The following is a 16389-nucleotide window of genomic DNA, read 5'->3' as shown; positions in this document are numbered from 1 at the left end:
GAAAAACCAGTAACTGATAAAGGCGCAGCATCCTGATTTGTCTGTCACGGTTGGCACTCTGATTTTTGTTATGTCTAGAATTCTAATTTTATTTTTAATACAACTAGCACCCTAAAAATTAGATGCCAGATGTAACCAAAAAAAAAAAAATCATTGGGGTGCACAATGAAAATAAGATGAGAGTATTAGATGCATCATATAAAAGATCAGGATATTAGATGTACTTAGAAAATAAGATCAGGGTTCTAGATGTACATTTACTTTTTTGTAACTTTAGAATATCTTAATTTTAGATATTTTGAAATTTTTTAAAATCATTTTCTTTTGTTTGTTAGATGCACCTAGAAAATAACATCAAGGTGCTAGATACACATTTACTCTTTTGTAACTTTAGAATATTTGAATGATTTTAAATCATTTTCTCTTTTTTCGTTGCATGATAGAACTTGAAAAAAAAAACTTTAGTAAATGAGAAAAAAACCACATTTAAGCAGCAAAAGAGATTTTTATTTTATTTTATTCATATTAAACGAGGTTATGAAGGAAAGAGAAAAATATAAGGAGTTACCTTTAAATTTAGTTATGGGATAAAATTAACAAAAAATAGTATTCCTCCAATCCTTAATATAAGACCCATTTAACTAATTTGATTATATTAAGAAAGTTAGGTAAGTTAGTTAATTATAAGAAATGTGACACATTTTTCTTAAAACACCATAATCATCTTTTTTAATATCCCCTCTTCCTTTTCTACTTGATTATAGTTGAGGGAGTATCCATCGAGGTAATTTAGAGAAAATTGATAAATACGAGAAATGAGTTTTATATTTAAGACCAAAACCAACTTAACAATTGGGTCCTATATTAAGGACCGGAGGAGTATAATCTTTTACTTACTTATATTTTCAACCAAGTCATTCTTCCATAAGCAATTTCTATTGCAGAGTGAAGAGAGTATTCATTGCTCAAACACTATAAATAGGAGGAAAAATGACATTAAAAGAAGTTAAAAATTACAATATTTCAATTTAGGCACTCAAAAGATCAAAAACCCAAAAAAGAAAGTGATGTCTAATATGATATTTTGCAAATATAATCAAATGATAAAAATATTCTTGTATCAAAAAGTTTATTAACAAGATGTGAATTGACAATAACAAGTGTTGAATAGCAAATGACAAAAAATGTACAGGCAATGACCGATAATGACAAGTGTTGAACAACCAATAACAAAAAATATATTCACAATCACTAGTTTGAATTTTTTTTATTTAAAAAAAATCTTATGCAAGGAAATTTTAGTTATTTAATTATATTTGCAAAATATCATATTAGGTATCACTTCCTCTCCTAAAATTTTGACTTTTTAAGTACATGAATTGATTAAATTCTGAGATATTATTAAGGGTTAATACAAAGTTTGGTCCCTCAAATTTGGGTCCAATTTGGTATTGGTCCCTGAAATTTAAAACGTGTGGTATTGGTCCCTCAAATTATGTCCATTTCAAACCGTTAGTCCCTGGTATCTTGGCACCGTTAAATTTTGCTATCGTGGCGTTAACACCGTTAACTGATGAGTTGACATATAGGTGGCATATAACCTGGACATGGTATTGGTCCCTCAAATTTGAGGCCATTTTGGTATTGGTCCCTGAAATTTAAAATAGATGGTATTGGTCTCTCAAATTATATCTGTTTCTGACCGTTGGTTCTTGATAGGTTTACGCCGTCAAATTTGTCTGAGTTGGCTCTAACTTTGTTAACCTATGATATGGCATTTGACTTGGCAACTAAAACTTGATGATGTGACATGAGCAATGGAAGGCTATGGTAGAAGAGAATCTATGCAATCTGAGATTCACTTTTGTCAAAACACAGAGCTTTTGCTCCTATATTAGTGTGGAGGAAACGCAGTGCATTCTCAGCTAAACCTTCTACCTTCTCTGCTACTTTTGGCCAAAAAGGTGACTTAACAATTCATGAGAAGAAGAAGCCGGCTTCAGATACAAAACCACTCCCATTGAAGCCATCTTCTTCTAGTACAGATGATGATGAACCTCCCAAGAAAAAGAGAAGCCCATTATCAGAGTAAGAAGCTTGAGAAGAAGCAACAAGAACCTCACCGGCAACTCCAACAAAAAGGCAGGCACGACCAGCAAGCCACCAGAGCCGTTGAGACCAGATAACAGCAAAGCAGAGGGTTCTACAGGAACAGATAAAAAGAGGAGGGTCTAAAGCTATCAGGGACCAAAGGCCAGAAACATATAATTTGAGGGACCAATACCATCAGTTTTAAATTTCAGGGACCAACACCAAAATGGCCCCAAATTTGAGGGACCAATATCATGTCCAGGTCATATGCCAACTCATCAGTTTAACGGTGTTAACGCCACGTCAGTAAAATTTAACGGTGCTAAGATGCCAGGGACCAACGGTCTGAAACGGACATAATTTCAGGGACCAATACCACACGTTTTAAATTTCAGGGACTAATACCAAATTGGGCCCAAATTTGAGGGATTAAAATTTGTATTAACCCTATTATTAAAAAAAAAAAGGATGGGAGGGAATATTTGGAGAAAATTTTGATTAAGGACCGCAGTTGAGAATTTATTTCAAATAGCTCCAAAACATTCTGAAATGTCACTGCAAGACCAAAAGACCAAACTAAAATTAAAATTAAAAGTAAGACGACAATAATACCCTTCATTTTTATTTTTCTTAAAAAATAAATATTAATGATTGTTGGAATTCCGGCCACCAGTGCTTAGGTGGCTGCCGCCGGAGGTCATAGCTCTGGTGGCTTGATTTTTTTTTTTTTAAATGAGGTGGCCAAGGGAAGGTTTGAACTCATGACCTCTTGGCATACCAAAAGTGATATGACTACTAAGCCAACCAAACCATTTAGTTATATAATACAAACAAAAATATATATAACAAAACGAACGCAGGTGTCGAAGTGTAAGTGAACAAGTGAAATTTGACAATTTACAACAAAAATTTGGCGACTTACAAATAACATAATGGAATTTACAATTCCAAATATAAGTGTTTAAGTATAAATGAGCAAATAAAATTTGAAGATTTATAACAAAAGTTCATGAATTTGAGATCCAAATTCAGCTATTCACAAAAAACACAAGAAAATTCACAGCCGAAAGTATAAGTGTTTGAGTGTAAATAAACAAGTGAAATTCAGCTATTTACAACCTAAATTCAGTAATTCATAAGAAACATAAATATTACAAAACTAATAAGAGAATTCATAACTTCAAATATAAGTATTCATGTTTCTTATGAATCGCTGAATTTGGGTTGTAAATATCTTAATTATTGCTGTAAATCGCTAAATTTCACTTGTTCGATCATACTCAAACATTTACATTTTTGGGTTGTGAATTCCTTTTTATTTTTTGTGAATCGCTAAATTTGGGTTGTAAATTTATGAACTTTTGTTGTAAATATTCAAATTTCACTTACTCATTTATACTTAAACACTTGTATTTAAGGTTGTAAATTCCATTATGGTATTTGTAAATCATCAAATTTTTGTTGTAAATTGCTGAATTTCACTTGTAAATTGTCAAATTTCACCTATTCACTTACATTTGGATACCTGCATTTGTTTTGTTATATATATTTTTATTTGCATCATATGACTAAATGGTTTGGTTAGCTTGGTGGTCATATCACTCTTAGTGTGCTAAGGGATTATGGGTTTAAACTTTCCCTTGGGTACCTTATTTTTTTAAAAAAAAAAAAATTTCGGCCACTGGAGCTATAGTAGCGGCTACCGGAGCTCCCATCTTCGGTGGCGGCCACCTGAGCGCCGGTGGCTGAACCTTCGACTTTCGGTGGCTGGAATTCTGGCGACCATTAATATTAATTTTTTGAAAAAATAAAAGTGAGAGGTATTATTATAATCTTACTCATAATTTTAATTTCACTTTGGTCTTTTGGTCCTACAGTGACATGTCAGAATGTTTTAGGAGCTATTTGAAATAAATTCTCAATTGTGGTTCTTAATCAAAATTTTCCTGAATATTTGCTCGAGTCGATGAGAAATTCTTGCATTGCCACGTCACCCAGAACGTACTGTCTCATCTGCACCGTCCATTTAGTTATCATCTTAGCCGTTGACTAAAGTTAATGACAAAGTTAAAATTGATCATGAAATAATACTTTAAAGTATAATTGTTTCTGAAAAAAAATTAGTACTCTAAAACTAAAATTACATCATAAATATTTTAAGACGTTGGACCTAAAAAGGACTTCATGATGCTGGACAAATCATGTAATATTTTAAAGTACTGTGCATATTTGACGGCAAATTCCACCCCGTTCGGCGTACCTTAATCTGAAAATTAAGGAACATAGGGGGTGGAAGGATGAGAACTTTAGATTGCAATATGCGTAAAGCGCTTTTGTCTGGTCTTCTGACCTGCCCCCTCATTTGGGTTAAAAATTGTTTTTTTGGAAAAACTAGCGAGTAGCGACGGATAAAGGCGCAGCATCCTGATTTGTATATCGCGGCTGGCATTTTGATTTTTGTTATATCTAGTATTCTAATTTTATTTTTAATACAACCAGCATCCTAAAAATTGAATGCCAGATGTAACAAAAAAAAAATTGGGGTGCACAATTAAAATAAGATGAGAGCGTTGGATGCACCGTATAAAAGATCAAGATGTACGATACACTCAGAAAATAGGATTAGGATTCTGGATGTACATTTTTTTTTTTTGTAACTTTAGAATATCTTAGTTTTGTTATGAAATTAACCAACAATGAAAGTAGATTGGAGAAGAGAAGTAGACAAGAAAATGAGAGAATGATATTGTATTCCTTGCTTTGCTTCACTTGCTTCACAATACAATGACATGCCTTATTTATAGGCATAGTCTCACACATAAGTTACATTTGTACTTAAATGATAGATAGTGGACAATAAACCATATGAATATGAGTGGGGGGAGTTACAAGATTAAAGGCATAGTGGAAAGGTAATGGAGTAGTGAAAGGTTAATGCCTAGTGGAAGTAGTGGGAGTTGATGATGAAGTTGAGAGGAAGATGAAGAGGAAGAGGAAGAAGAGGATATGGACATCCACATATTATAATATTCATAACACTCCCCCTTGGATGTCCATTATCTAAGATATGTGCCTCATTAAAAAAACTTCAACTAGGAAAAACCCTGTGGGATAAAAACCTAGTAGAAGAAAAAGAGTACACATTCATTGATACACTATTCGATGCTGCCTCATTAAAAACCTTGCTAGGAAAACCCAGTGGGGAAAAACCATAGACAAGGGAAAAAGAGTACAGCGTGTATTAACTTCCCCTCTTGATAACATCAATTGATATCCTTGAGTCTATGACATCTGATATCATGAACATACTTTTCAAATATTGTAATAGGAAGTGACTTGGTGAACAAATCTGCTAGATTTTTATTTGAATGAATTTGCTGGATATATCTTTCACCATCTTTTGGATATTGTGAGATAAATACTCCATTTGGAATTACCAGCATGTGAATCAGAAAAGAATCTATAATTCTATTCCAATGTCTTTGGTGAAGAAATATATCTTACCAGTAAGTTAACAGCAAATGATATGTGATGTTATGCATGATTGATAAGATAGATATGGTACTTCTGGACCTATGATTTGGTACTTCTGGACCAAGTAGTTCTTCATCACCTTCTCAAAATATATAAGGTTCTTTATTCACCTCCACAAATCTCACAACCGTCAAAGTATATAATGGATGTGATTTATCCATATAAAAACACTTTAAGGCCTTTCTTGTATCAATTATTTGATACACAAAAATCTTCATTTCTCAAGTATTCCAGGGGTCATCTAGCAGGCACATTTCATAATGCCAGACTATTCAAATATGCAAAATGATATCCACCACAAAGTAATATGTCTCATCATAATCATTTGTGAAAATCTATATTTTCACATAAACATCTATCTATTCTATAGAAACTTTATATTTTATATGTTCAGACTGCATGCCTATTTTCACATATCGAAACAATATTTCCATCACGTATTTTCCTTTTTACTTTTCTTCTTGGCCAAATTTATCTCTACTTTGCATGATAGATCTATGTGTAAGATCCTCTTTTTATCACGTGATATTCTTATGAAAAATCATTGTCGACAACTTTACCTTTTTCGGTTCCATTTTTTTCTTTTGTGACATAACTTGTTGAGATCTCTTTCTTCCTTTTCAAGTACTTGAACCTCTTCTGGAGTTTTACAATTAGTTATGTCTTGACACTCTTCTAGAGTATATGCCTCCTCAATATAACTTCTAAGTTGTATGCTCCTCTTTATTCAAAATATTTAGATTGGAACCGATTAACCTCCCATGCTTCTGGCATGTCTTAATATTTAAAATAATTGGAGCATTTTCAGCCGGAATAAGGGATTTAAAATTTTCACTCAAGTCAGTAAAATATTTTATAGTATTTCATGAATGCAATTTTGATGAACTTCTGGTTCATACTGATATATATGAGGATCTATATTTGATAGTAATGATGCATTCCATGCATTCTCTTTTCCAGCTACTCAATTTCTCCCCCTCATGTTAGGAAAATTTTGTTGAATAACAATCAACTAATTATGCAATATAAGTATCCTAAATCCATTTGTTTCTTTCAGGAACATTATTTTATTCCATTTAAAAACAAACAAGAAGAAGGAGGTTCTTACTCAACATATGTTCCAACTTTCTTTAAATATCCATCTATGTGCATTGTGGTGGATTGGTAAGAATAAATATTGCACATTTCAATCTTTAGATGGAAAATATCTTGCTCCTAACCAAAAGCCAATTTTCTTGGGAGAATTTTGTTGCTTTGATGTCTATAAGTGCTGCAATATATCAAATATGCCAACACTAAAATGGAAAAATTTGTTCTCATAAATATTGATCAAACTATTCACGGAGGCATTAACAAATGATTTTGCTAGATCAATTTGTTAAGTAGGCTTTTCAACATTAAAAGCCTGATATATAAATTCACTAGCATCTTTGAAATCAAGTTTTGGGAATCACACAGTCTGGAAAATTTATCTAAATAATCTTGCAAACTTTAGGTTGCAAATTAATATCAATCACACATCTTACCATTTTATATAGATGCATCTATCAAATATTAAATACTTGTATGGCTTATGTGCTTCTAAATGGGCCCATATATATTTCCAGAAATATAGTGATCCATTCAAAAACAAAACATAACTAGTGATATTTTATAATCAATTTTCTTTGAGAACAAGCAGCACATACGGATTCTTAAAAATGTTGGCTATTCGGAAGAATCTTCTGGTTCTTCAATGGATATCAATACATAATCTTCAATAATTATATAGTTTAAGATGATCAAACAAGTCATGCCAACAATAAATCTAATTATATCAGTAAACTTCTGGTTTACTGTATCATGTTTCATTACCAATAATAAACTTTTCAATATAATATATGATTGATGATATCCATTTATGAAATTGATATGAAAATATATCCAATATCAACTCATATTTGTATTTCAACAGTTTTTCCCCTCAAGATTGAGTCATTCAAATATGATTCATTTATTCATATATTTCATAAATAGCTACTAGCATAAAATAGGTTAAAGCCAATAACCTATCTTTTGCTTGGAAGCCCAAGTACTTCCTAGTTTATATATAGTTACGGACTTTAATCCAATTATACTATAATATTTACACTCTTTGGAGAACCAAAGTTGCGATGTAGATCTATGGATCATATTTTTCACTATCAATACTTTGTCTACTCATAAAGAAAAATCAGTATTAGTTCTTCTGGAACTATATTAATACTATTACATCGAGTTCTTCAGGAACTATATAATTTAAGAGGAATATGAAAGACAACTCTATTTCAATATATTATTAACATAATAACAAATAATCATGAGTATCATAGATTTAACTTGCAAGACACATAGAAAACACACAAAAATGATGGAGAACATTTAAAATGAACTTTTAAAAGTAAAGTACTTAACGTTCAAAACTTTTCAATATTGATCAACGTACTATAAACATTTAAAATATTCAAAACTAATATTGAATCAGATCATATAAATAAGATATAAATAAACAAAATACAACTAGTAACTTTTGGGTCTATTTGATCTATTTAGTTTTATATCACATATTTATCAATATTACAATATCAAATTCTTATAACATTTGTTTCTCACAAATCACAATAAATTTAAAGACTAATAAAAATTAAACATTATACACATAGCCTTCTAAGCATATACTTATATGTTTTCTATTTTTATATATACTTTGGATATCTATCTTTCTTCACAACTTACTGCTTTCAGGCATTAAAATTAGCTTCGATATTTTCATAATATCACATGGTCCTTTTGATTCCACAACCATTTTTTCTTAACATTTGTTTTTCAATGAATTGATATTTGTCTATATGACTTCTGGTCATATGATAATATTTATTCATAATTTTATCATATTTATCATGGGGCTATTACTAATTCTTCTGCTATGATCCAATAGTCAAGCCCCAAGATTATTGCCCTTTTAGTTATCAGTTTAACTGATATAATGTGATCATACTCTTTATCACTTTTATGGATATATTCTTTACTTTCAATAGCACACCATCAATTTTCTCAAATATTAGTCTTCCGGACTATAACAAAATTTTCAGAACTACGAAGTTCTTTTGTATGGTTTAATTTTTTTTAAACCATTAATTTTCAGAACTTTGATATACATTATTAAATTGTGACAGTTTTGTCATGCCATCTGTTGCTACCATAAGATAGTCCTTTATTAAATAATCATCAAAATGTGATGTGGCTTCTGGCCATCTGATAACAAAATCAAGAATATAATGGCTATTAGCCATTCATTTATATGTTTAACATTCTACTTTCTAAGACAACAATTAACCAATATCAGAGATGATAATAATATATAGTAATTTTATAGATAAACATAAACCTCATAGCAAATCAAGGAGTATTAAGGATAGTAGGATCATAAAAATATAAGAAAAGAAATAAAAAATAAAAATTTTCATATCTCAATATGATGAATAAAATATTCGATTGCCATTGAATCAATATGGTTAATATGCAAAACCATTATTTGCTTTAAATAAATTGGAGAAATCTTACCAAACTTTCGGATCAAACTATCTTCATTCAACGAACAAAACATCAACGTGTATCAACTAGGAGCCATGAACTCTGATAGTAGAGTCTCGTGCTGATAACGTGTTATGAAATTAACCAACAATGAAAGTAGATTGGAGAAGAGAAGTAGACAAGAAAATGAGAGAATGATATTGTATTTCTTGCTTTGCTTCACTTGCTTCACAATACAATGACATGCCTTATTTATAGGCATAGTCTCACACATAAGTTACATTTGTACTTAAATGATAGATAGTGGACAATAAACCATATGAATATGAGTGGGGGGGTTACAAGATTAACGGCATAGTGGAAAGGTAATGGAGTAGTGGAAGATTAATGCCTAGTGGAAGTAGTGGGAGTTGATGATGAAGTTGAGAGGAAGATGAAGAGGAAGAGGAAGAAGAGGATATGGACATCCACATATTATAATATTCATAACAAGTTTTAGATATTTTGAGATTTTTTAAATCATTTTCTTTTGTTTGTTAGATGCACCCAGAAAATAAGATCAAGATGTTAGATGCACATTTACTCTTTTGTAACTTTAGAATATCTTAGTTTTAGGTATTTTGAGATTTTAAAGCATTTTCTCTTTTTTCGTTGCATGATAGAACTTGAAAAAAAACTTTAGTAAATGAGAAAAAAAATCACATTTAAGCAGTAAAAGAGATTTTTTTATTTATTTTATCCATATTAAATGAGGTTACGAAGAAAAGAGAAAAATATAAGGAGTTACCTTTAAACTTTGGTTATGGGATAATATTAACAAAAAATAGTATTAATTAATCTTTTACTTACTTATATTTTCAACCAAGTCATTCTTCTATATGCAATTTCTATTATAGAGTGAAGAGAGTATTCATTGTTCAAACACTATAAAAAGAAGGAAAAATGACATTAAAAGAAGGTAAAAATTATAATATTTCAATTCAAACATTTAAAATATCAAAAACCTAAAAAAGAAAATGTTGTCTGATATGACATTTTGTAAATATAGTCAAATGACAAAAATACTTTTGTACCAAAAAGTTTATTAACAAGTGGTGAATTGACAATAATAAATATTGAATAACAAATGACAAGAAATGTACAAATAATGACTAATAATAACAAGTGTTGAATAACCAATAACAAGAAATATATTCACAATGATTAATTTGATTTTTTTTAAAAAAAAACTTATGCAAGGAAATTTCAGTTATTTAATTATATTTGTAAAATATCATATTAGACGTCACTTTCTCTCCTAAAGTTTTGACTTTTTAAGTACCTAAATTGAAATATTATAATTTTTAATTTATTTGTGCTAAGCTTTGAGATATTATTTTAAAAAAAAAAGATGGGAGGGAATATTTGCTTGGGCTGATGAGAAATTCTTGCATTGCCACGTCACCTAGAACGCACTGTCTCATCTGCACCGTCCATTTAGTTATCATCTTAGCCGTTGAGTAAAGTCCTGAATTTTGCAAATCCCTAGTCTCAGATTGTCCACCGTCGTTCGCCGTCGGTGAGGCGGTGCTGCACAGCCTCGCCATGATCAGGTTCTTTTTCGTTTATCTATGTGACTCTTCACTCTCATTCTTCTCTATAGCTTCAGCCTTCTTTTTAACCCTTCGTTCCCTCTTTCTTCAGTCGAAAAGCCTATTGCTATATATGTTTATATTGTCTAGATTGTATTGCTGTTGAAATGGTTGTATGTGATATTTCTATTTTAGACTGGATCCTGTGAATTGAAAAAGGATTCTGTATCATAGTACTGTTAAAGTATTCCCCCTCCTTGGCAAGCACCACTTTTTCTTCAGTATCATATTGCTGTTAAAACAGTCCAATTGTGTATCATATTGTATCACACTTTCGCAGGCACCTTGCTTTGCTGAGCAATGCTTTATGATGGGCATCTCTGGCATGAGCAATTTTGGGGCGAACCATGTTTTGCGTTTCTTATTGGAAGCTTTTCCCACTTGGAACTGGAAACCCCATTTCTTCTCGTACTTGTTTTAGCTGTTATTTGAATGTGCATTGACATTCTTCAGAAATTCATGGAGTCATCGTCTGATATTTTGTTGTCATTTACTCTGCTATTTCCTTTCTGGATTCTTGGCTATGGCTATCAAGTTTGAAGTCTAACCCTATCTTTTGCTTCCCATTATTGTTGGCCTCAGCTATTTTGTATGCAGAAGTTGCCTCTGATTGAATGTCTGAAGATACGCAGTTGTGATCTGAGAGAACTAATTCTTCTATTATGTACTGGGTACGTGGGGAAGTTGGAGATATTTTATGTTTTGTCACTTAAATAGCTTGATCTATTATAGGATGCCTTGCCTAACAAATCCAGTGGGCATGAGGTAATTCAATTCTTCTCATGTCCGGTTGTCAAGTGTACTATGAAGTTCTGGCTTTGTAACTTTTTTCCCACTTCCAAGACCCTATTCTTCAACCACTGCTTAAACCACCATCTAAATTTTTCTACTCCCCTAAATTTATGCAAACTAATGCTGCTATGTTAAGCTTTCCCTGCTTTGAGACGAGGGTCTTTACTTCCTACTCAAAGCTCCTGTCAAATGCGTTGCTTCCGAGATTATAACCTTAGGCATGGAAGTTCGTGCCCACATGGTTAAGTTTGGATCACCTCACATTCCAAGTCTCAGAAATCATTTGAAAACATGGTACTCCCAGTGGCGACAATTTGGGTATGCCCAGAAGTTGGCTGGAGAAATTTCTACTCAAAGCTTCGTATCTTACTCAAATCTTTTGTCACAATGTATTGCTTCCAAATCTGTAACCTCAGGCATGGTTGTTCATGCCCACATGATTAAGTTTGGTTCATCTCAAAATCCAAGTCTTAAAAATTATTTGATAACCTTGTACTCCAAGTCTCAACAATTTGGGTATGCCCGGAAGCTGGTTGAAGAAAATTCAGAACCAGATTTGGTTTCTTGGTCTGCCTTGATCTCTGGATATGCACAAAATGGGCTCGGGGTGGAAGCCTTGTTAGCATTTTCTGAGATGCGAATGTTGGATATTAAATGCAATGAGTTTACCTTTTCAAGTGTTCTTAAGGCGTGCTCAATCAAGAAAGATTTGAATTTGGGGAAATTGGTTCATGGTATGACAATAGTCACAGGGTTTGAGTCTGATGTGTTTGTTACAAATACTTTGGTTGTTATGTATGCAAGATGTGGACAGCTTGGTGATTCTAGGAGACTATTTGGCTCAATTATAGAACTAAATGTTGTTTCATGGAATGCATTGCTCTCTTGCTATGTGCAAAGTGATTTGGGTATAGAAGCTGTGGATTTGTTTAGAGAAATGGTTCAGAGTGGAATAAGGCCTAATGAGTTTAGCCTTTCAATCATATTAAATGCTTGTGCAGGATTGCAAGATGGCAATCATGGAAGGACAGTTCATGCGTATTTGCTAAAGTTGGGTTACAATCTGGATCTATTTTCTGCAAATGCTCTAGTTGACATGTACTCAAAAGGAGGGGACATTGAAGATGCAATTGCAGTTTTTAGAGAAATTACACATCCTGATATTATTTCTTGGAATGCAATTATTGCTGGTTGTGTTCTTCATGAGTGTCATGATTGGGCTTTAGCATTGTTTGGTGAGATGAAAAGGGCGGGAACTTGTCCCAATATGTTCACCGTATCAAGTGCTCTAAAGGCATGTGCCGCAATGGGGTTCAAGGACTTGGGTAGACAGTTGCACTCTGGTTTGATAAAGACAGATATTGATTCAGATTCGTTTGTGGCTGCAGGACTAGTAGACATGTATTCTAAATGTGAAATGATGGATGATGCAAGGAGAGCTTATGACTTAATGGTAAAAAAGGAGTTGGTTGCATGGAATGCTTTGATCTCTGGTTACTCACAATGTGGAGAAGACTTAGAAGCAGTGTCCATTTTTGCTGAAATGTACAAGGAGGATGTAGTTTATAACCAAACTACTTTGTCAACAGTTCTTAAATCTGTGGCTAGTATACAGGCACTTGATGTTTGCAGGCAAATTCATACACTTTCCATCAAATCTGGACTTCATTCAGATTTTTATGTCATAAATAGTCTTCTTGACGCATACGGAAAATGTAATCATATTGATGAAGCTTCAAAAATATTTGAAGAATGCACGTGTGAAGATCTGGTGGCTTACACATCCATGATAACAGCGTACTCTCAGGATGGGGATGGAGAAGAGGCACTAAAACTCTATTCGCGAATGCAAGATGCAGATATCAAGCCAGATTCATTTGTCTGCAGTTCTCTTTTGAATGCCTGTGCAAATTTGTCAGCATATGAGCAAGGGAAACAATTACATGTTCATGCTCTCAAGTTTGGATTTATTCTGATATTTTTGCAAGCAATTCTGTAGTTAATATGTATGCAAAATGTGGAAGTATAGAGGATGCTAATCGTGTTTTTTCTGAGATACCTCAAAGAGGAATAGTCTCATGGTCTGCTATGATTGGAGGGTTGGCACAACATGGTCATGGGAAGGAGGCTCTTCAATTGTTTAGTCAAATGCTTGAAGAAGGTGTGAGTCCCAATCAAATAACATTAGTTAGTGTTCTTTGTGCATGTAATCATGCTGGTTTGGTAAATGAGGGAAAGCAATACTTCGAGAAAATGGAGGAGATGTTTGGTTTTAAACCAATGCAAGAGCATTATGCTTGCATGATTGATCTCCTTGGTCGAGCAGGAAAATTAAATGAAGCAATTGAGCTTGTAAAATCCATGCCATTTGAAGCAGATGGATCAGTTTGGGGGGCACTTCTTGGAGCTGCAAGAATTCATAAAAATGTAGAACTTGGTCAACAAGCTGCTGAAATGCTTTTGGCTATTGAGCCTGAGAAATCTGGTACCCATGTTCTTCTTGCAAATATCTATGCATCAGCAGGGATGTGGGAAAATGTTGCAAAGGTTAGAAAGCTTATGAAGGACAGCAAGGTTAAGAAGGAGCCTGGCATGAGTTGGATCGAGGTCAAGGACAAAGTGTACACCTTTATTGTTGGGGATAGAAGCCATTATAGAAGTGCTGAAATATATGCTAAACTGGATGAGCTATGTGGCCTTCTAAGCAAAGCCGGTTATAGTCCCATCGTAGAGATTGATCTACATAATGTGAACCAAAGTGAAAAGGAGCAACTCTTATTTCACCATAGTGAGAAACTGGCTGTAGTCTTTGGATTAATTGCTACACCTCCAGGATCCCCAATAAGGGTTAAGAAGAATCTACGAGTCTGCATGGACTGCCACACCTTTTTCAAGTTTTTATGTAAAATTGTTTCAAGGGAAATTATTATCAGAGATATCAATAGATTCCATCATTTTAAAAACGGTTCATGTTCATGTGGTGATTATTGGTAACGTCATCAAGATGGTTCATTATTCCATTCTTATGGAGCACACTGATTCCTTACATATGTGCTACTACCATCCTCTCAACCAAAGTTGATGCGTCAAAGACAACGCTGCAGTACACAAGCTACAAGGTAAAAGTGCTTCGTACTCACATCTTTTATTTGATTTTGAAGGGATTGTTTTCCCTTTTATGTTTCATAATTTCGACTGCCAGAGAATCTGAAGGAAAATGGAAGATTGGTCGAAAATGTTTAGCAGAGATATGGATATCGAGATGCTGTCCTCAGATTTTGTTAGTATGATAATGCCTTCAGTCTGGCTATAAAATTGTTGATAAGTCAAGGTGCATGCTTATGATATGAGGTCTTTGCTTCTCTATGATTGGTGATGTGCTGAGATGAGCATGTTTAGCTTTTGCTCTAAATAATACCTTACATTAGCCTGTCAAATTGTTGATCGCCTAAGTTGTATTCTTAAATTAGGTCTTTCTATTCCAGGGTATTGATATACTATGAATCTCAAGAACTGAGTATTTCAGTTCTATTATGCCATGTTTCCTGATTAACTTGATAAATTTTTCGTACATTGTATAGCTTGAAGTCACGCCGTTGATGGTTTAAGTTAAGAAATGACAAGAGTAAGGCAAGCCAGTTACAGAAATTTCAGCATCTGCTAATATTGTTCACTTCAAGCTGAAATCAAAACGCAGCACCCCAAACAAACCCCGGAGTCTGAATGCTGGTTCTCCTTTTAAGGCCTATCAAATCCGTGGCCTCATCTCTGTTCATTCTCTTTATTTCTGGTAGTGGAGATGGTGATATAGTGGCTGCCAACAGTATCCTTAAGAATCTGCAATAGCATAACTACTCCACAAGCTCAGCGAGTTCCATGCAACGCAAGTCCAGAGGAGCCACCAGAACCGAGTGGAAGTTTATCTGACCAAAGCTAACTGAAGAAGAGAATGACGACCACATTTCTAACAATGAAAGGGGATAGTAGGAAGACAAACAGTGGAAGGCATGTAGGTAAGTTCCCCCAATTAAGTAACCCTAAATCAGTACCTGAGGACTTCTCTTTCATTTCAGCATTTTAGGATACTGATCCGGGGTTTCCCTATTTCATAGGGATTTTTGTCTTTCTTTCTAAGATTGAAAATGCATTTTGGTCGTTCTCCATTCATTTTTATTTCATCTTCATCCAACCAATCATACAGAAAGCAAATGTTACGTTCCATTGTATATCATACAAAGCATGGTGACAAAATTCCTTTATATATATATTTACTTTCGTCGAAAGTTAACATTTTTATTTGTTGAAAAAGTAGACAAATGCATTGCGTTTCATTTGCTTGAAATACAGAAGTTACTTTATGTTCTACAAAGAGCTTTAATGGTTTCAATTTGGTAGGGTTTCATGTTATGAACTGCTAGTCCGCTAGGGAAACTGGTGAATTAGAAACCCGGAAAATACACCACGCGATCAAGGACTTGAAAAAAATTAAGAACATTACCGATATGGTTAGAATTTTAAAAAATCACAATTCCCTCAAACCTTAATCACAAGCATCACAAGAGGTGATCAACATCTTAATTAGCTATTTACCCAAAAAAGAAAAAAGAAACATCCTAGTTAAATTTGTATTCTAGGAAAGCAAAATGCTCACAAGCAACGCGTCCAAGGAAAATGCTCAGATTCTCATTCATCAAATGGAACTCTATGCTAAATTCCAAGTCGTCAAAGATACATTAATTAGAGTAAAATGCTTTAACTATCTTTTTTGTTTTGTATCAATTATACAAAT

The 16389-nt window shown here is 33.2% G+C and overlaps 1 pseudogene; it reads left to right on the top strand.

Annotated features, from left to right (window-relative positions):
* Nucleotides 1-10734: 10734 nt before the first annotated feature.
* LOC114725100 (pentatricopeptide repeat-containing protein At5g04780, mitochondrial-like) lies at nt 10735-15448 on the top strand (annotated as a pseudogene).
* Nucleotides 15449-16389: the final 941 nt, after the last annotated feature.

The sequence above is a fragment of the Neltuma alba genome, unplaced genomic scaffold, assembly GCF_004799145.2.
Source record: "Neltuma alba isolate B1F8T4 unplaced genomic scaffold, ASM479914v2 tig00012225_pilon, whole genome shotgun sequence".
Classification (NCBI taxonomy): Eukaryota; Viridiplantae; Streptophyta; class Magnoliopsida; order Fabales; family Fabaceae; genus Neltuma; species Neltuma alba.
Note: the sequence above shows the minus strand (reverse complement) of the source record. Positions and strands in the feature narration are given on the sequence as shown.